The sequence below is a fragment of the Felis catus genome, chromosome B2 (assembly GCF_018350175.1).
Source record: "Felis catus isolate Fca126 chromosome B2, F.catus_Fca126_mat1.0, whole genome shotgun sequence".
Classification (NCBI taxonomy): domain Eukaryota; kingdom Metazoa; phylum Chordata; class Mammalia; order Carnivora; family Felidae; genus Felis; species Felis catus.
This window is the reverse complement of record NC_058372.1, coordinates 28,773,446-28,794,279: the sequence shown is the minus strand read 5'-3', so window position 1 is coordinate 28,794,279 and position 20,834 is coordinate 28,773,446. Positions and strand designations below refer to the sequence as shown.

The 20,834-nt window shown below is 37.2% G+C and overlaps 1 long non-coding RNA gene across 4 annotated transcripts in view; it reads right to left on the bottom strand.

The window, feature by feature from the left end:
• LOC109499610 overlaps positions 1–20,834 on the bottom strand; it is a 146,926-nt gene that overhangs the window by 42,034 nt on the left and 84,058 nt on the right. For all 4 annotated transcript variants that reach the window (XR_006597638.1, XR_006597639.1, XR_006597640.1 and 1 more), the window contains one exon: positions 9,266–9,337. This is a non-coding gene — a long non-coding RNA (uncharacterized LOC109499610). The remainder of the gene's footprint in view (positions 1–9,265; positions 9,338–20,834) is intronic.

The window sequence follows — 20,834 nt, the reverse complement described above, 5'->3', positions numbered from 1 at the left end:
CCTCAATTATATAACTGAAACGAAAGCAAATTTTAGTATTTCAGTCTGGTATAAGCTACCCACAGAAAGCCCAAGGTTTCCCCCCTCCCTTTTTAAAAAGTTTATTTATTTCGAGAGAGGGAGAGGGAGCATGAGTGGGGGAGGGGTAGACAGAGAGAGAATCCCAAGCAGGCTCAGCACCGCCAGCAGAGAGCTTGACATGGGACTTGAACCCACAAACCATGAGATCATGATCTGAGCCAAAACCAAGAGTTGGAAGCTCAACCAACAGAGCAACCCAGGCAGGCACCCCCAGGGAAGCCCATATTTATCACAGAGTGTCTTCTAGTACTAGGTCAGTCATTATTGCTTCTAATAAAGTGTTCTCTAAATTAAGCCTGATACTAACTTATCAGCATGCATAGCTTAGCTTAGATATTAAACAAATTAAGTAGATATTTATTTTCTACCTGACAGTTAACAAAGTAATTGTCACAACAGGTATAATAATAACAAAACTAAAAAATATTTGGAATGTCATGAAATGTTTATTTTCTGGTTTGAGAGAAATAATAAAGATTATTTCGTTGACGCCATAATTACTCTTTCTTTTATTTTTTCTTGTCTATGGACCTTAGTTGCACAGAATTAGATTATTCACAATTCTTTGTTCATGACACACTCTCACCTGATCCATATGTGGGCCTCTTTTATTAATTTACTTGTTTACTTATTTTTAAGAATGTGAAAAACAACCACCACCTACCACCACCAATACAAAAGTCAGTACTTTGACAATAATTTAATTCTAGTGTTCTGGTCCTCTCACATCTTATATCTCTGCCTCTCCTTACCCAACATTTAGGATGGTGGTTACTATTCTTTTTCCTTCCTTTTTAATGTAGATTTTTTTCTTTGTGTATCTTGATTAGCAGGCCTATTAGTTTTAAGTCCTTTCCAGGTCCCACTCAGATAATGCCTTCCACAATCATTGATTTTGAGAGAATGTTTTTACCCAATAGTGTTGGGGTAATCAATTCTCATTTATTCCTATGACTGGCAAGGGCAGAGAAAAATCCCATTTCGCTGGACAGTAAAACCAAGAAGTACCAGCTGTGAGTGGCTCCTCCCCCATTTATTGAGTGGTCTCTGTGACTAGACAAGCCCAGTGATGATCAACTCCAGGAGTTTCCTTTTTGAGAGTTTCCCATATTGTGTATTATGAACCCACACTGAGGCAGTTTTAAATAGGGGAGGCCGACTTTGGGGGTTTTGGAATGTATTACCAATTGAGGTTAATGGAACCTATTGGTTCAGCCGGAAGGGAATATCACAAGGCAATGGAAAGCATTTGGCTTCAGAGCTGGGAGAGATGAATTGTATTTTCAGTTCTAACTAGCTGTGTGAATTTGGGCAAATGGTTTTTACCTTTCTGGGCCTTTGATTTCTCTTCTGTACAATAAAGATTTAAACAAAATAATTTCTAATTCAAACCCTTCAGAGGAGTAACCTGGAGAAAGAGTAGTTGAGAAACCTGTTCAAAGTTCCACTGTTCTCCTTTCACTCATATAGTTTTAGAGTCAACATACATTCCATTGAGCTGCTACAATGTGTCAGGGATACAGGAATGAATAAAACAAGTACAATTCCTGGCTTAAGAATTCAGAGTCCTGCCACACCATTATCATATAATGTATTTTTCAGTCTGTCTTACTAAGTTGAGATCTACTTATGGGCAAGGACGCCATATTAATACTTAACTGTAAGCAACAGAAGCACACTGGAGCTAACTTAAGCAAAAGGAGAGATTTATTATAAGACCACAGGGATATGGAGTATTTCATGAAAGTCATAAGCAGGGATAATTTGGGGACTCAAAAAGACTAGATACAATAACTCGGGTGTGGAAGGAAACTTAAGAGGTTATCTGTTTCATTTTATCTCCACTTCTCCTGGTCAGTCTGCTTCATTCTTTATTTTTGCAGTAGCTGCTACTTAGCAGAAAACAGCTTTGACATCTACACTGTATTATATGGAGGGAAACAAACTCTTCCTCTCCCATTCTCAATTCCAAATTCCCAGGGAAGAATTGTGATTGACCAATTTTGTGTCAGCCATTCTCCCTCCTTACCCTCAAATCCAATCTATTCTGTCCAAGTTGGAGTAGAGTTTAGGAAGTTATGTCTTACAAATGTCCTTCCACCATGAAAAGGGGATGGGAGTGTCACATGCCTAGAAATGCCATCCTGATCTCCAGCTCTGACATGTGCACATGATCATTGCTGCTTACTCATCTCTTGGTGTTAAGCTCTACACAAAATGAGTACTTAGTACATGCTTTTTGAATAAATGCACAAATGAGCATGATTAACTTCAGGTGGAGGTATAGGAAAAGGCTCACCATATGAACCATTTGGCTTTAAGAAGAAACTAAAAGAGGGGGAAACTAAGATGATGGCATAGTAGGCAGACCCTAGACTTGCCTCTCCCTTGAACACAGCTAGATATCTCTAAAATAAGTTTGAATATTCAATAAATTGATCTGAGGACTGACAGAACAAAGTGAAAATCTATAGGGAGAGAAGAAGCCACTTCAAAGATGGTAGGAAGTGGGAGACATGGTTTGAGGCAGAAACAGATTGTGAGTGCTGCAGAGGGAAGGGAGCCCTGGTCCTGGAGAAAGGTAAGAAAGAGTGGAGAGAACAGTGATATACACAAGGAGAACACTTCCCCAAAGCCATTGGCTGGTAAAATGAGAGGAATTGAGTTTCATGAGTTTTTGCAATCAGCAAGGCTCAAACACTGGAATTTGACATGTTGGCAGGCTTGACTGGGGTAGAGACCTGAAGACACTGCCTTACGCCTGGAGTAGAGGTAGTCAAACAACACGGGAGCAGGCTGCTGATCTGTGGATCACCTAAGTGGCATATGGAGAGACTGCTCATTCTTTTTGGAGTGCATCTGTGGTGTGGCATTGCCTCTCTGGGAACAAAAGAACTGGTGGGTACCATTGCCTTTCCCCATCCCTCAGCATAGGCACAGAAATACCTGGTGAAGGGAGCTAACTGGACCTTTAGCCTGATTGCTCCAAATCCATACCCCTATGCTCTGGCATGACTATCCTTCTGGATCAAACCAGCATCAGTCCCAGAATAATGAGTTCCTTTCTCAGAGGACCAGTGCAGGTCCCCAACTTACCAGATCCCTGAGGTTTGAAAATTAAATCAGTAGTCAAAAATCTCCCAAAAAACAAAGGCCCAGAGCCAGATGGCTTCATGGGTGAATTCTGCCAAACATTTAAAGAAAAGTTAATACCTATTCTTCTCATACTATTCTAAAAAATAGAACTAGAAGGAAAACTTTCAAGATAATTCTATGAGGCCAGTATTCCCCTACTACTAAAACCAGAAAAAGACTTCATATAAAGACACCATGATTAACATGGGTACAAATATTCTCAACAAAATACTAACATATCAAATCCGACACTAAAAGAATCATTCACTAAGATCAAATGGGATTTATTCCTGGGTTGCAAGCATGCTTTAATATTCACAAATCAATCAACATGATACACTGTATTAATAAAAGAAAAGAACCATATGATCATTTCAATAGATGAAAAAAAAAGCAGTTGACAAAGTACAATTACCATTCATGAGAAAAACTCTCAACAAGGTAGGTTTAGAAGGAACACACCTCAACATAATAAAGGCTATATATGAAAAACCCTCAGCTAATATCATCCTCAATGGGGAAAAACTGAGCTTTTTCTCTATGGTCAGGAACAAGACAAGCTTGTCCACTGGCAACATCATTATTTAACATAGTACTGTAAGTCCTAGCCACAGAAGGCAGGCAACAAAAAGAAATAAAAGGCATCCAAGTCAGCAAGGAAGAAGTCAAACTTTTGCTATTTGCAGATGACCTGATACTCTATAAAGAAAACTCAAAAGACTCCACCAAGAAATTTCTAGAACTGATACACAAATTCAATAAAGTCACAGGACACAAAATTGATGTACAGAAATCTGTTGCATTGCTATAAACTAATAATGAATCATCAGAAAGAGAAGTCAAGTAATTGTTCCCATTTACAATTGCACCAAAAACCATAAGATACCTAGGAATAAACCTAACCAAAGAGGTGAAAGGGCTATACGCTGAAAACTATAAAACAGTGATAAAATAAATTGAAGCTTTGTATTTCGATGAAGTCCCAATAGTTTATTTTTGCTTTGTTTCCCTTCCCTCGAGAGACATCATCTAGTAAGAAGTTGCTATGGCCAATGTCAAAGAGGTTACTTACTGCTTGTGTTCTTCTCTAGTACTTTGTGGTTTCCTGTCTTACATGTAGGCCTTTCACCCATTTTGAATTTATTTTTGAGTATCGTGTAATAACATGGTCCAATTTCATTCTTTTGCATGATGCTGTCCAGTTTTCCCACCCCATTTGCTGAACAGGCCATCTTTTTTTCCATCAGATATTCTTTCCTGCTTTGTTGAAGATTAGTTCACCATATAGTTGTGAGTTGATTTCTGGGTTTTCTATTCTGTTCCATTGATCTGTTCCATTGGTTCATAGATCTGTTCCAGATCTATGTCTCTGTTATTGTGCTAGTACCATACTGTCTTGATCACTACAGCTTTGTATTATAACTTGAAGTCTGGAATTGTGATGCCTCCAGCTTTGTGATTCTTTTCCAAGATGGCTTTGGATATTCAAAGTTTTTTGTGATTCCATATGAATTTCAGAATTGTTTGTTTTAGCACTGTAAAAAATGCTGGTGGTGTTTTGATAGAGACTGCATTAAATGTGTAGATTACTTGGGTAGTACAGACATTTTGACAATATTCATTCTTGCAATGCATGAGCATAAAAAGCTTCTTCACAGTGAAGGCAACAATCAACTAAACTAAGAGGTAACCTTTGGAATGGGAGAAGATATTTGCGAATGGCATATCTGATAAAGGGTTAGTATTTAAAAAATATAAAAAAGTTATAAAACTGAACACCCAAAAAAACCCAAATAATCCAATTAAAAATGGTCAGAACACATGAATTGATATTTTCCAAAGAAAACATACAGATGGCTAACAGATACACGAAAAGATGCTCAACATTATTCATCATATGGGAAATACAAATCAAAACTACAGTGGGCTATCACCTCACACCTGTTAGAATGTCTAAAATTTACAGTACAGGAAACAGTTGGTGAGGGTGTGGAGGAAGGGGAACCCTCTTACACTGTTGGCTCCAATGCAAATTGGTGCATTCTTGAAAACACTATGGAGTTTCCTCAAAAAGTTCAAAATAAAATTACCTTTTGACCCATCAATTGCACTAGATACTTACCAAAGGGTACAAAAATGCTGATTCAAAGGGATATATGCCTCTTGATATTTATAGCAGCATTATCAACATCAGCCAAAATGGAAAGAGCCCAAATGTCCATCGACTGATGAATGGATAAAGACGATATGGTGTACGTATACAATGAAATATTACCCAGCCATAAAACAGAATGAAATATTGTGATTTGCAATGAAATGGATGGAACTAGAGAGTATTATGCTAAGCAAAATAAGTCAGTCAGAGAAAGACAGATACCATATGATCTCATTCATGTGTGTAATTTATGAAACAAAACAAACTAGCAAAGGGAAAATAAAAGAGAGACAAATTAAGAAACAGTCTCTTATTTATAAAGGACAAACTGATGGTTACCACGGGGGAGGGGAGTAGGGGGATAGGTTAAATAGGTGATTGGGATTAAGGAGTGCATTTGTCATGATGAGCACAGGATAATGCATGGAATTAAATAAAAGTAAAATAAATAAAATAAAATTTAAAAAATAAAATTTAAAAAATAAAATAAAATAAAATAAAATAAAATAAAATAAAATAAAATGAAAATGCAACAGAGATTGCAAATTTACTCCTCTTGGGGATCTCATTCCTATTGCAGAAGGTTTTAATTTTAAAGATAGTTGCCAACATATAAAAGTTGAAAGATTTTATATAACCCAGATTTTTAGCTCCTGTTTATAAACTGGAGGGTCTAATAACCTCAAATCTTCATTCTTCCTAGTCAACTAATGCTTAGCTGACCTTAAGGAACTGCTGCCTCCTCTGACACTTCCCACCATTTGACCTGCTTCATGAATAGTACCAATACCTACACTCTCTCTCTTAAGTCTGTTTTCTCAGTTTCACTCAGTCTTTGTCAAGTGTCATGGGTCCTAGGCTTCTTGTGAGTAGAGGTGCTCTCCTGTGCACATTTGGCAGTCATGCAAAGACCTGAACACAGGCCTTCAGATGTTGTCAGGACACAAATTGAGCAATATGGCATGTCTTCTCTTCATATGGATATTACTCTTCTATTATTTCAACTTTACATCATGTCACTATTTTGTTTCCATTATTGACTTGCTGGGAGCTTTTGGTCAACTAAAATCCTCTAGTTCTCATTTACATCAATGCTGTTACTTGAGTTCTTCTATATTCATATCTTTTAAAAAATATATACATGCAGAACTAAAAATACTTCTTTTATTTCATCATGTCAGTTCAAGGCTCTAATTGCAGCCCATCAGAGAGCATTTATAATTCCTTAACCTGTCATCTAATGTATTCCAAGCATCCTGTCTTCTACACATTTGATATAACAAATGATCACTGTAGGTCTATGTACCAGCTGTCAATTAAATATTACTTGAGACCATTCTCCTGGTTGTCACTGATTCGTTAATCAGAATTCTTGAAAATATCTCTTTAACTTTTTGGAGAATGTTTTGTTTGTACTTAGTGTAATGTGTGTGTGTGTGTGAGAGAGAGAGAGAGAGAGAGAAAGACAGAGAGAGAGAGAGAGAGAGAGAGAGAGAGAGAGAAACTGCAAACTTATTTGGCCAATTTTTGTGTAAGGTCATATGTAGAACAATACATGTAACTGGATCAAAAACAAGTAAACTATGAGTTTAAATTATACCGCTAAATTCTTGTGTTAAAGATTCAACAAAAGAAAAGTAAAGAATTAAATGTTGTGCTTTCTCCAAGACCATTCTTAGGTTCAATGTTTCATTAAAAAGACTCATGGAATTTGGCAAAGTTGTAGTTATGATTACAATTTATTATAGCAAAAGGATACAGATTAAAACCAGCAACTGAAAAAGACACATAGAGCAGAATGCAAGAGACCAGACACAAGCTTCCAGGTGTCCTCTTCCAGGGCATTATTATTGATAGCACTTAATTCTCCAAGCAATGATGTGTGAGAACATGCAGAAAGTATTGCCAACTAGGGAAACTCACCCAACCCTTGATGTCTAGCGTTATGTAGACATGGCCAACTGCCCACATGGCTGACTTTGGTCTCCAGTCCCTCCAGAGTTCAAGCTGATACCATATAGCCTAAGCCCCCCACCATAAAATCAGGATATTAGTGTAAATGATCTGGTGTGGCCTCAGGTAAACAAAGATACTCTTTATTGACAGGATGTTCCAAGGGCTTAATGGTTATCTCCTAGGAACCTGGCAAAGACATGAACTTCCTTTAAAAAATAGTCTGGATGACCTAGAACTGCTAATTTAACCTTTTACTTTAGAGAGTAGTCTCTATTTCAACAATTTCAGTTTGATCCATTTTTATTTAATTAAAAATTAATATACTCAAAATTTAAAAGATACAAAATGGTATACAATGAGAAATATTTCTCTCATCTTTATGCCTAGCTACTTCAGTTCCCCTCCCCAAAGCAATATGTTCTCAAATTCTTGTGTGAAATCCCAGAGATACTTTAGATGTTTATACACATATGAGCAAATATGTATTATGTGTGGTCTTCCCTTCTTTTTTTTACACATAAGTTAGCATACTATTCACATTTCTTTACTTTTATTTTTTCACTTAACATTATTTCTTCGTAACCCTTATCAACTTTCTTGCTCTTTATTATGGCTACATAGTGTTATAGTACACATGTGTGTGCACACATACATACCATAGTTATTTAAGCATTCCTTAACTAATGGGCATTTATATTGTTTCTAAATCCTATGCTGAAACAAATATTATTTCAATAAATAACTTTATACACATATTATATAACACCCACATATATATATATATATATATATATATATATATATATATATAAAATATATATATAACAACATATATATAATTATATATAAATTATATAATTTATCTCTAGGATAAATTCTAGAAGTGGAATTGTTGGGTCAGAGGGTACATGCATTTGGAGTGTGGGAAATGTTACCAAATATCCCTCCAGAGTTGTTTTACCAATTTACATTCCCATCAGCAGTATAGAAAATTGCTTTCTTCTCCACACTCTATTTATTTTAAGACTTGGTGATTTTGTCAGTTCAGAGAATAAATTTTAGTGAAGTCTTATAAAATCTTGATAAGAGTTTAATTATCTTAAATGTTAAAACAGAATTCTGTTTCTTAGCTTGCTCAATTTCCAGATAAACTACCTTTTTTCCCCTTTTTTTGACCTTTTCCTCACTTTTGTGCCTTAAACACAAAAGTAGCATTTGAACTTTGTTGAACACTATGTCTTGGCCTTAAGTTCTGATGTGACACCTACTTACAACCTTTGAGTTCTTTCTCCTCTCCCATTTTCCCTTCATCTTTTTATCATCACTGTACCTGCTAAATACTCTGACCTAAGTTCTGGTCTCTCTTAAAAAGATAGGTAAGTTCTACATCATCATTTATTCCACTTTTTTTTTTTTTTTACATTTCTGAGCATGCTTGCTTTGCATGGCACTCTACAAAGTGCCAGTTAACATTTAAGTTCATTATGTATTCTTTCTTCACATGGCATACACAAAGGATGCAGCACAACCAGAATGTCAAAGGCTTTCTTATACAGGGCTTAGGGGAAACTCTTCATGTGACTGTATACCTTTGTACTAGCTCCAGGAATTCTGACTTTCCCTAATTAGGTTGCAAAATGTTTGCCATTATGCATTTTCTTTCTTAAGAAAAGCTCTCCTGCCCCAGTGCATTTTAGCAGAATTGAGATATATCTTTTCTGAATATTATTTGTCACCAGAAACATTGGCCACATAGGGCAGTGGAAGGAAGCTATAAGAGTAAGCTGGGACTGGGAGATAGTTTGGAAGTGTTCTAAGGCTTTCTATCCACTTAGTACATCCAGGAGTAATGGGAGTAGTGTTAAAGTAATGTGTCTCATCATCAACTGTGAAGCAGATAGAGAAGGAAAATGAAGAAGATAAAGAAAGCTCTCATACCTCTAAATAATCTTGGTCCAGTTCCTAGAACTTCAGTTCAGTTCCTAGAACTTCTGGTAAAGTTAGTTTGATCTGCCAATGACACAGAAGACAAGAATCACATGTTTGAGATCTCTAGTACAAATAGCAGCTGAGATTGGTGAGTGGAAAAATAACACAGATTACTCACTATGTTTTTTATTTTAAGGCCACTGCTTCTTCTGCTTTTTTGAATTATGGAAAAATATATATAACATGAAATTTATCATTGTAAATAATTTGAGATGTATAATTGAGTCATATTGGTTACATTTACAATATTGTACCACCATTATCACTATTTCCAAAACTTTTTCATCAGCCCAAACAGAAATTTTATAACCAATAAGCAAGAACTCCCGTTGCCCCCAACCCTTGCTTAGCTCTTAATAACCTCTAATTTACTTTATCTGCCCCTATATATTTGCCTATACTAGATACTTCAAATAAGAAGACTTATATTGGGGCGCCTGGGTGGCTCAGTCGGTTAAGTGTCCGACTTCAGCTCAGGTCACCATCTCACGGTCCGCGAGTTCGAGTCCCGCGTCGGGCTCTGGGCTGATGGCTCAGAGCCTGGAGCCTGCTTCCGATTCTGTGTCTCCCTCTCTCTCTGCCCCTCCCTCGTTCATGCTGTGTCTCTCTCTGTCTCAAAAATAAATAAACATTAAAAAAAATTAAAAAAAAAAAAGAAGACATAAAATTTTTGTCCTTTTGTGTCTGGCTTATTGTAGTTAACATATTTTCAAGGTTCATTCCTGTTGTAGTGCTTATCAAATTCTCCTTCCATTTAATTATCAAATAGTAGTCCATTGTATTTACATACCACATTTTTATGTATCCATTCATCTGTTGGTGGATATTTGAGTGTTTTTCACCTTTTGGCTATTGTGAATAATGCTACAATAAACATAGGCATAAAGCATCTGTTTTAGTTCCTGTTTTCAATTCTTTGGGGCATATACCTTGGAGTGGAATTCCTGGGTAATGTGGCAATTTTCTGCTTAACCTTTTGAGGAACTATCAAACTGCTTTCAACAATGGCTGAACCATTTTAAATTACCATCAGCAGTGTACAAGTGTTCTAATTTCTCTATATTCTTGCCAATACTTATTATTTTCTATTTTTTAGAATTATAGTCATCCTGGTAAGTGTAAAGTGATATTTTTTTAAATTTTGATTTGAGTTTTTCTAATGATTAATAATGTTGAGAATCTTTCCATGTGCTTGTTAGCCATTTGTATATCTTTTTTGGAGAAATGTCTATTCAAGTCCTTCTCCCATTTTATTGAGTTGTCTTTGTTGTTGAGTTGTAGAAGTTCTTTATATATATACCTTATCGACTATATGATTTGCAAATATTTTCTCCCATTTAAGAGGTTGTCTTTCATTTTCTTGATAATGTCTTTTGATGTACAAAATTTTTAAATTTTGATGTTTAATTTATTAATTTTTTTCTTTTTTTGCTTGTGCTATTGGTGTCTTCTCTGAGGATCCATAAACAAACTCAAGGTCATGAAGATTTATTCATATGTTTTCATTTAAGAACTTTATTAGTTTAGCTCTTAAATTTATGCCGTTGTTCTATTTGAGTTAACTTTTGTATATGATATAAGGTAGGGGTTCAATTTTATTCTTTTGCATGTGGAAATTCATTTGCCCTGCACTATTTGTTGAAGACATTATTCCTTCCCTAGTGAATGAACTTAGTACTCAGGTCAAAAGCCAGTGGTCATAGGTATATGGGTTTACTTCTGGACCCTCAATTTTATTCCATTTGTTATGTGTATCCCTATGCCAGTACCACATTGTTTCGATTATGATAGTTTTGCAGTAAGTTTTGAAATCAGGAAGTATGAGTTTTCCAACTTTGTTTTACTTTTCAAGAATGTTTTGTCTATTCAGGGATACTTGGAATACTCTTTGAGGATCAACTTTTCCATTTTCTCAGTAAAGGTTGTTGAAATTTGAAAGTGACTTTACTGCATCTGTAGATGGTTACTGGTAGTACTAACATTTTAACAATATTAAGTCTTCTATACATAAATATGGAGTGTCTTTCCACTTATTTCTGTTTTCTTTAATTTCTTTCAGCAATATTTTATAGTTTTCAGTGTAATGTCTATCATCTATTTGAGGTGGGAGTTATTACTAAAAGCAAGAAAAGGTGCATCAGGCCAGGTTTCCATAATGGGGGGTTAAGGACATAAGCCCAATAGAGGGAGGCAGAACTTACAGGAAAGATAAAAAGAAAAATTATACCCACTGTCACTGAGTTGGTGTTAATCACGGATAACATGGCCAAAAAACATGTTTTCAGGAGTAGAGGATTTACCCATCTGTTGTAAAACTTCCTCCACTTTTGTGGTGGTCTTCTTCAAATTTCCCCCTTCCCTTGCCCATGTCAGACACTTCACTTGTCAAGAGCCGGGCAGGTGCATCATTTTTGGTTGCTTTTCCTCGAGGTGCAAGTGACTCATCTGAGGCATCAGATTCTGTCCGTGCCAGGCCATGAAAAGGCTTGATGTATCTTGCTGGAGTCCACACTGGCCCTTCCTGAGTGGAGACACAAGTATAACTTTGCCCCCATGTTATAAGTTCTAATGGTCCCTTCTATACCTTTGTTTCTGGATCTCTCCACAACACTAAAACAGGAGATTCACTAGCAGTATGTTCAAATTTTTTTTTCAGCTGCTGATTTAAAAAGGAATCCAAATTAAATAGATTCAATATAAGGACTGCATCAATTTGGATAATTTTTAAATTTTTTTATCTAATTGCTTGGTTAGAAATTCCAGTACAATGTTGAAGTAGGAGTAAAAATGGGCATCCTGGTCTTGTTTCTTATCTTAGGCAGAAAGTTTTCAGTCTTTCACAATTAAGTATGATATTAGCTGGAAATTTTTCATAAATTCCCTTTATCATGTTCAGGAAGTCCTCTTCTGTTCCTAGTTTCTGAATGTTTCTTTTTTTTTTCCAATATATGAAATTTATTGTCAAATTGATTTCCATACAACACCCAGTGCTCATCCCAAAAGGTGCCCTCCTCAATACCCATCACCCACCCTCCCCTCCCTCCCACCCCCCATCAACCCTCAGTTTGTTCTCAGTTTTTAACAGTCTCTTATGCTTTGGCTCTCTTCCACTCTAACCTCTTTTTTTTTTCCTTCCCCTCCCCCATGGGTTTCCGTTAAGTTTCTCAGGATCCACATAAGAGTGAAAACATATGGTATCTGTCTTTCTCTGTATGGCTTATTTCACTTAGCATCACACTCTCCAGTTCCATCCACATTGCTACAAAGGGCCATATTTCATTCTTTCTCATTGCCATGTAGTACTCCATTGTGTATATAAACCACAATTTCTTTATCCATTCATCAGTTGACGGACATTTAGACTCTTTCCACAATTTGGCTATTGTTGACAGTGCTGCTATAAACATTGGGGTACAAGTGCCTCTATGCATCAGTACTCCTGTATCCCTTGGGTAAATTCCTAGCAGTGCTATCGTTGGGTCATAGGGGAGGTCTATTTTTAATTTTCTGAGGAACCTCCACACTGTTTTCCAGAGTGGCTGCACCAGTTTGCATTCCCACCAACAGTGCAAGAGGGTTCCCATTTCTCTACATTTTCACCAGCATCTAGAGTCTCCTGATTTGTTCATTTTGGCCACTCTGACTGGCGTGAGGTGATATCTGAGTGTGGTTTTGATTTGTATTTCCCTGATGAGGAGCGATGTTGAGCATCTTTTCATGTGCCTGTTGGCCATCCGGATGTCTTCTTTAGAGAGGTGTCTATTCATGTTTTCTGCCCATTTCTTCACTGGGTTATTTGTTTTTCGGGTGTGGAGTTTGGTGAGCTCTTTACAGATTTTGGATACTAGGCCTTTGTCCGATATGTCATTTGCAAATATCTTTTCCCATTCCGTTGGTTGCCTTTTAGTTTTGTTGGTTGTTTCCTTCGCTGTGCAGAAGATTTTTATCTTCATAAGGTCCCAGTAATTCATTTTTGTTTTTAATTCCCTTGCCTTTGGGGATGTGTCGAGTAAGAGATTGCTATGGCTGAGGTCAGAGAGGTCTTTTCCTGCTTTCTCCTCTAGGGTTTTGATGGTTTCCTGTCTCACATTCAGGTCCTTTATCCATTTTGAGTTTGTTTTTGTGAATGGTGTGAGAAAGTGGTCTAGTTTCAACCTTCTGCATGTTGCTGTCCAGTTCTCCCAGCACCATTTGTTAAAGAGACTGTCTTTTTTCCATTGGATGTTCTTTCCTGCTTTGTCAAAGATGAGTTGGCCATACGTTTGTGGGTCTAGTTCTGGGGTTTCTATTCTATTCCATTGGTCTATGTGTCTGTTTTTGTGCCAATACCATGCTGTCTTGATGATGACAGCTTTGTAGTAGAGGCTAAAGTCTGGGATTGTGATGCCTCCTGCTTTGGTCTTCTTCTTCAAAATTACTTTGGCTATTTGGGGTCTTTTGTGTTTCCATATGAATTTTAGAATTGCTTGTTCTAGCTTTGAGAAGAATGCTGGTGCAATTTTGATTGGGATTGCATTGAATGTGTAGATAGCTTTGGGTAGTATTGACATTTTGACAATATTTATTCTTCCAATCCATGAGCAGGGAATGTCTTTCCATTTCTTTATATCTTCTTCAATTACCTTCATAAGCTTTCTATAGTTTCCAGCATACAGATCTTTTACATCTTTGGTTAGATTTATTCCTAGGTATTTTATGCTTCTTGGTGCAATTGTGAATGGGATCAGTTTCTTTATTTGTCTTTCTGTTGCTTCATTGTTAGTGTATAAGAATGCAACTGATTTCTGTACATTGATTTTGTATCCTGCAACTTTGCTGAATTCATGTATCAGTTCTAGCAGACTTTTGGTGGAGTCTATCAGATTTTCCATGTATAATATCATGTCATCTGCAAAAAGCAAAAGCTTGACTTCATCTTTGCCAATTTTGATGCCTTTGATTTCCTTTTGTTGTCTGATTGCTGATGCTAGAACTTCCAGCACTATGTTAAACAACATCGGTGAGAGTGGGCATCCCTGTCGTGTTCCTGATCTCAGGGAAAAAGCTCTCAGTTTTTCCCCGTTGAGGAGGATGTTAGCTGTGGGCTTTTCATAAATGGCTTTTATGATCTTTAAGTATGTTCCTTCTATCCCGACTTTCTCAAGGTTTTTATTAAAAAAGGGTGCTGAATTTTGTCAAAGGCCTTTTCTGCATCAATTGACAGGATCATATGGTTCTTATCTTTTCTTTTATTAATGTGATGTATCACGTTGATTGATTTGCAAATGTTGAACCAGCCCTGCATCCCAGGAATGAATCCCACTTGATCCTGGTGAATAATTCTTTTTATATGCTGTTGAATTCGATTTGCTAGTATCTTATTGAGAATTTTTGCATCCATAATTCATCAGGGATATTGGCCTGTAGTTCTCTTTTTTTACTGGGTGTCTGTCTGGTTTAGGAATCAAAGTAATATTGGCTTCATAGAATGAGTCTGGAAGTTTTCCTTCCCTTTCTATTTCTTGGAATAGCTTGAGAAGGATAGGTATTATCTCGCTTTAAACGTCTGGTAGAACTCCCCTGGGAAGCCGTCTGGTCCTGGACTCTTATTTGTTGGGAGATTTTTGATAACTGATTCAATTTCTTAGCTGGTTATGGGTCTCTTCAAGCTTTCTATTTCCTCCTGATTGAGTTTTGGAAGAGTTGAGTGTTTAGGAATTTGTCCATTTCTTCCAGGTTGTCCAATTTGTTGGCATATAATTTTTCATAGTATTCCCTGATAATTGTTTGTATCTCTGAGGGATTGGTTGTAATAATTCCATTTTCATTCATGATTTTATCTATTTGGGTCATCTCCCTTTTCTTTTTGAGAAGCCTGCCTAGAGGTTTGTCAATTTTGTTTATTTTTTCAAAAAACCAACTCTTGGTTTCGTTGATCTGCTCTACAGTTTTTTTAGATTCTATATTGTTTATTTCTGCTCTGATCTTTATTATTTCTCTTCTTCTGCTGGGTTTAGGCTGCCTTTGCTGTTCTGCTTCTATTTCCTTTAGGTGTGCTGTTAGATTTAGGATTTGGGATTTTTCTTGTTTCTTGAGATGGGCCTGGATTGCAATGTATTTTCCTCTCAGGACTGCCTTCGCTGTATCCCAAAGCTTTTGGATTGTTGTATTTTCATTTTCGTTTGTTTCCATATATTTTTTAATTTCTTCTCTAATTGTCTGGTTGACCCACTCATTCTTTAGTAGGGTGTTCTTTAACCTCCATGCTTTTGGAGGTTTTCCAGACTTTTTCCTGTGGTTGATTTCAAGCTTCATGGCATCGTGGTCTGAAAGTATGCATGGTATAATTTCAATTCTTGTATACTTATGAAGGGCTGTTTTGTGACCCAATATATGATCTATCTTGGAGAATGTTCCATGTGCACTCGAGAAGAAAGTCTATTCTGTTGCTTTGGGATGCAGAGTTCTAAATATATCTGTCAAGTCCATCTGATCCAATGCATCATTCAGGGCCCTTGTTTCTTTATTGACCGTGTGTCTAGATGACCTATCCATTTCTGTAAGTGGAGTGTTAAGGTCCCCTGCAATTACCACATTCTTATCAATAAGGTTGCTTATGTTTGTGAGTAATTGTTTTATATATTTGGGGGCTCCGGTATTCGGCGCATAGACATTTATAATTGTTAGCTCTTCCTGATGGATAGACCCTGTAATTATTATATAATGCCCTTCTTCATCTCTTGTTACAGCCTTTAATTTAAAGTCTAGTTTGTCTGATATAAGTATGGCTACTCCAGCTTTCTTTTGGCTTCCAGTCGCATGATAAATAGTTCTCCATCCCCTTACTTTCAATCTAAAGGTGTCCTCAGGTCTAAAATGAGTCTCTTGTAGACAGCAAATAGATGGGTCTTGTTTTTTTAACCATTTTGAAACCCCATGTCTTTTGGTTGGTGCATTTAATCCATTTACATTCAGCGTTATTATAGAAAGAAATGGGTTTAGAGTCATTGTGATGTCTGTATGTTTTATGCTTGTAGCGATGTCTCTGGTACTTTGTCTCACAGGATCCCCCTTAGGATCTCTTGTAGGGCTGGTTTAGTGGTGACAAATTCCTTCAGTTTTTGTTTGTTTGGGAAGACCTTTATCTCTCCTTCTATTCTAAATGACAGACTTGCTGGATAAAGGATTCTCGGCTGCATATTTTTTCTGTTCAACACATTGAAGATCTCGTGCCAATCCTTTTTGGCCTGCCAAGTTTCAAAAGAGAGATCAGTCACGAGTCTTATAGGTTTCCCTTTATATGTGAGGGCACGTTTATCCCTTGCTGCTTTCAGAATTTTCTCTTTATCCTTGTATTTTGCCAGTTTCACTATGATATGTCGTGCAGAAGATCGATTCAAGTTACGTCTGAAGGGAGTTCTCTGTGCCTCTTGGATTTCGATGCCTTTTTCCTTCCCCAGTTCAGGGAAGTTCTCAGCTATGATTTCTTCAAGTACCCCTTCAGCACCTTTCCCTCTCTTTTCCTCCTCTGGGATACCAATTATGCGTATATTATTTCTTTTTAGTGTGTCACTTAGTTCTCTAATTTTCCCCTCATACTCCTGGATATTTTTATCTCTCTTTTTCTCAGCTTCCTCTTTTTCCACAACTTTATCTTCTAGTTCACCTATTCTCTCCTCTGCCTCTTCAATCCGAGCTGTCATTTCCATTTTGTTTTGCATTTCGTTTAAAGCATTTTTCAGCTCCTCCTGACTGTTCCTTAGTCCCTTGATCTCTGTAGCAAGAGCTTCTCTGCTGTCCTCTATACTGTTTTCAAGCCCAGCAATTAATTTTATGACTATTATTCTAAATTCACTTTCTGTTATATTATTTAAATCCTTTTTGATCAGTTCATTAGCTGTTGTTATTTCCTGGAGATTCTTCTGAGGGGAATTCTTCCGTTTGGTCATTTTGGATAGTCCCTGGAGTGGTGAGGACCTGCAGGGCACTTCCCCTGTGCTGTGGTGTATAACTGGAGTTGGTGGGCGGGCCCACAGTCAGACCTGATGTCTGCCTCCTGCCCAACGCTGGGGCCACAGTCAGACTGGCGTGTGCCTGCTCTCCCCCTCTCCTAGGGGCGGGATTCACTGTGGGGTGGCATGGCCCGTCTGGGCTACTTGCACACTGCCAGGCTTGTGGTGCTGGGGATCTGGCGTATTAGCTGGGGTGGGTAGGCAAGGTGCACAGGGGCAGGAGGGGCAGGCTTAGCTCACTTCTCCTTAGGTGATCCACTTCAAGAGGGGCCCTGTGGCAGCGGAGGGAGTCAGACCCACTGCCAGAGGGGTGGCTCCACAGAAGCACCACGTTGGGTGTTTGCACGGAGCAAGCAAGTTCCCTGGCAGGGACTGGTTCCCTTTGGGATTTTGGCTGGAGTATGGGTGAAGGAGATGGCGCTGGCGAGCGCCTTTGTTCCCCACCAAACTGAGCTCTGTCGTCCCCGGGGCTCAGCAACTCTCCCTCCCTTTGTCCTCCAGGCTTCCTGCTTTCTGAGCAGAGCTGTTAACTTATGACCTCCCAGATGCTAAGCAAGTCCCGCTTGCTGTCGGAACACACTTCGTCTGGCCCCTCCGCTTTTGCCAGCCAGACTCCGGGTCTCTGCTTGGCCGGTGGGCTGCCCCTCCGCCCTAGCTCCCTCCTGCCAGTCCGTGGAGTGCACACGGCCTCTCCGCCCTTCCTACCCTCTTCTGTGGGCTTCTCATCTGCGCTTGACTCCGGAGACTCCATTCTGCTAGTTTCTGGTGGTTTTCTGGGTTAGTTAGGCAGATGTAGGTGGAATCTAAGTGATCAGCAGGATGCGCAGTGAGCCCAGAGTCCTCCTAAGCCGCCATCTTCCCACGTAGTCTCTGAATGTTTCTTTTTTTAAACATGGAACGATGTTGGATTTTGCCAAATGCCTTTTCTACATCAATCTAACTGATCATATGGGTTCTTTCACCCTAATTCCTTCTTTAAAGTATCAATCTATTACATTGATCCATTTTCTTATTTTGAACCATCTTTGCAATTCCAGGCATAAATACCACATGGTCATGGTATATTATAATTTTAATATGTCATAGGATTTTGTTTGCTATATCTTGTTAAGGATTTTTTCATCTATATTTATAAAGAGATGTTGGTTTGTAATTTTCTTTTCTTGTGACGTCTTCTGACTTTGATATCAGGGTAATGCTGGCTCTATAAGAATGAGTTAGGAAGTTTTCTCTCCTTTTTTTTTTTTTTTTGGAAGAGTTTATGAAAGATTGTTGTTCACTTCTTGTTGTTTGGGAGAACTCAACAGTGAAGCCATCTGGTCCTGGATATTTCTTTGTTAGAAGGTTTTTGATTACTGATTCAATCTCTTTACTTGTTACAGATCATTTTAGATTTTATATTTCTTTTTCTTTTAGTTTAATAATGTTTAATGTTTTCTTAGGAATTTGTCCACATCATTAGGTTATATAATTTGATGGTTATAATTATTCATAGTATTATCTTATAATCTTTTTATTTTTGTGAAATCTGCACCTTCTTCTTTGTCAGTATAGCTAAAATTTTGTGAATTTTGTTATCTTTTCAAAAAACTAACTTTTGGCTTTATTGATTTTCTATTTTTCTTTTTGATTTCACTCATCTCCATTCTAACTTTTATTATTTTCTTTCTTTAATTTTGCCTAAGGAAGTTCAGTTTTCTCTTTTTATAGATCATTCTGATGTAAAGTTAGGTTATTAAATTTGAATTCTTCTCTTTAAATGTAGCTATTTACAGCTACATGTTTCCCTTTGAGCATTGTTCTTGCTACATCCCATGAGTTTTGGTATGTTGTTTTTTCTTTTATTCACCTCTAAATATTTTCTAATTTTCTTTGTGATTCTTCTTTGACCCATTGCTTTAGAGTATTTTCATTTCCACGTATCTGATTTTTCTAGTTTTTCTTTCTTTCTTTCTTTTTTGTTTTTTCACTTGTTTCTAGTTTATTCCTTTGAGATTGGAGATGATACTCTGCATTATTTTAATTTTTAAAAATTTATTAAGACTTATTTTGTGGCCTAATATATAGTCCATCCTGGGAAATGTTCCATGTGCACTTGAGAAGAATGCAAATTCTAATGTTGGGTGGGGTGCTCTATATATGCATATTAGATCTAGTTGGTTATAATGTTGTTAGAACTATCTATTTATATTCATATTAATATTCTTTCTCTATGTTCTTTCCATTATTTAAAATGGTATGTTGAAATATTCAACTATTATTATGGAACTACTTCTCCCTTCAATTCTGTCAATGTTTGCTCCAGTGCTGTTACATTGCCTGATTTAATTATCGGACTCCATACATATTCTACACCTCCTTCTGTATTTTTCTTTCTCTCTCTCTGGATTAGCCATATAGTTTCTCTCTGGTCAATTTGATTTCCCCTTCTTTTTCCCTACCTCCTTCTTTACTTTCCTTATTCTCTCTCTGGATTAAGTTTTATAGTTTCTGTGTCTGGTCAATTCTACTTTCTTTTCTGTCTCCCCACCTACTTTGTTTTCTTTTCTCTCTTTCTGGATTAAGCCTTATAGTTGCTCTGTCTGGTCAATTTTTATTTTTTTATTTTTCCCCACCCCTGTCATTTCTCTCTTTGTACATGCTCTTTCATCAACACTACCTCCTCTCTGGTGTTTACTTGTAGCTGGTGTTTATGTTTTTTTTGTTTTTGCTTTTTGTTTTTGTTTGTTTGTGTGTTGCTTGTTTTCCTTCCCAGGGCTACTTCAACGTACAAATCAATGCACACCTGGTAGAGGGTCTAAAACATTACTATGAGTAAGGAGATAAAGTAACCAAAGTCACAATAACAGAGAGCAAGTAACACTCCCCAAACCACCTCCTGAAGGGCCAGGCCCTGGACAATGTATGACCCTTCTTTAATACAGTAGTGCTCACAGGTACAGGCTACATAACAAGCTTTGAAAACACACAAGGGACAGAAAACTAGTCAAAATGATGAAACAGAAGAATTCTCAAAAGAAATTCCAGGAAGAAATAACAGCTAAATAATTGATCAAACAGATATAAACAATATAACTGAACAAGAATTTACAATCATAGTCATAAGATTAATCACTGGGCTTGAAAAAAGTATAGAAGACAGCAGAGAATCTATTGTTGCAGAGATCAAGGAACTAAAAAATAGTCATGATGAACTAAAAAAATGCTATAATGAGGTGCAAAATAAACTAGAGGCAGTGACAGTGAGAATTGAGGCAGAGGGGAGAATAGGCGAAATACAAGATAAATTTATGGAAAAAGATGAAGCTGAGAAAAATAGAGATAAAAACATTCTGGATCATGAGGGAAGAATTAGAGAACTAAGTGATTCAATGAAAGGGAACAATATCCATATCATAGGGGTTCCAAAAGAAGAAGAAAGAGAAAGGGGCTGAAGATGTGTTTGAACAAATCATAGCTGATAACTTCCCCAATTTGGGGAAGGAAACAGACATTGAAATCCAAGAGGCAAAGAGAACTCCCTTCAG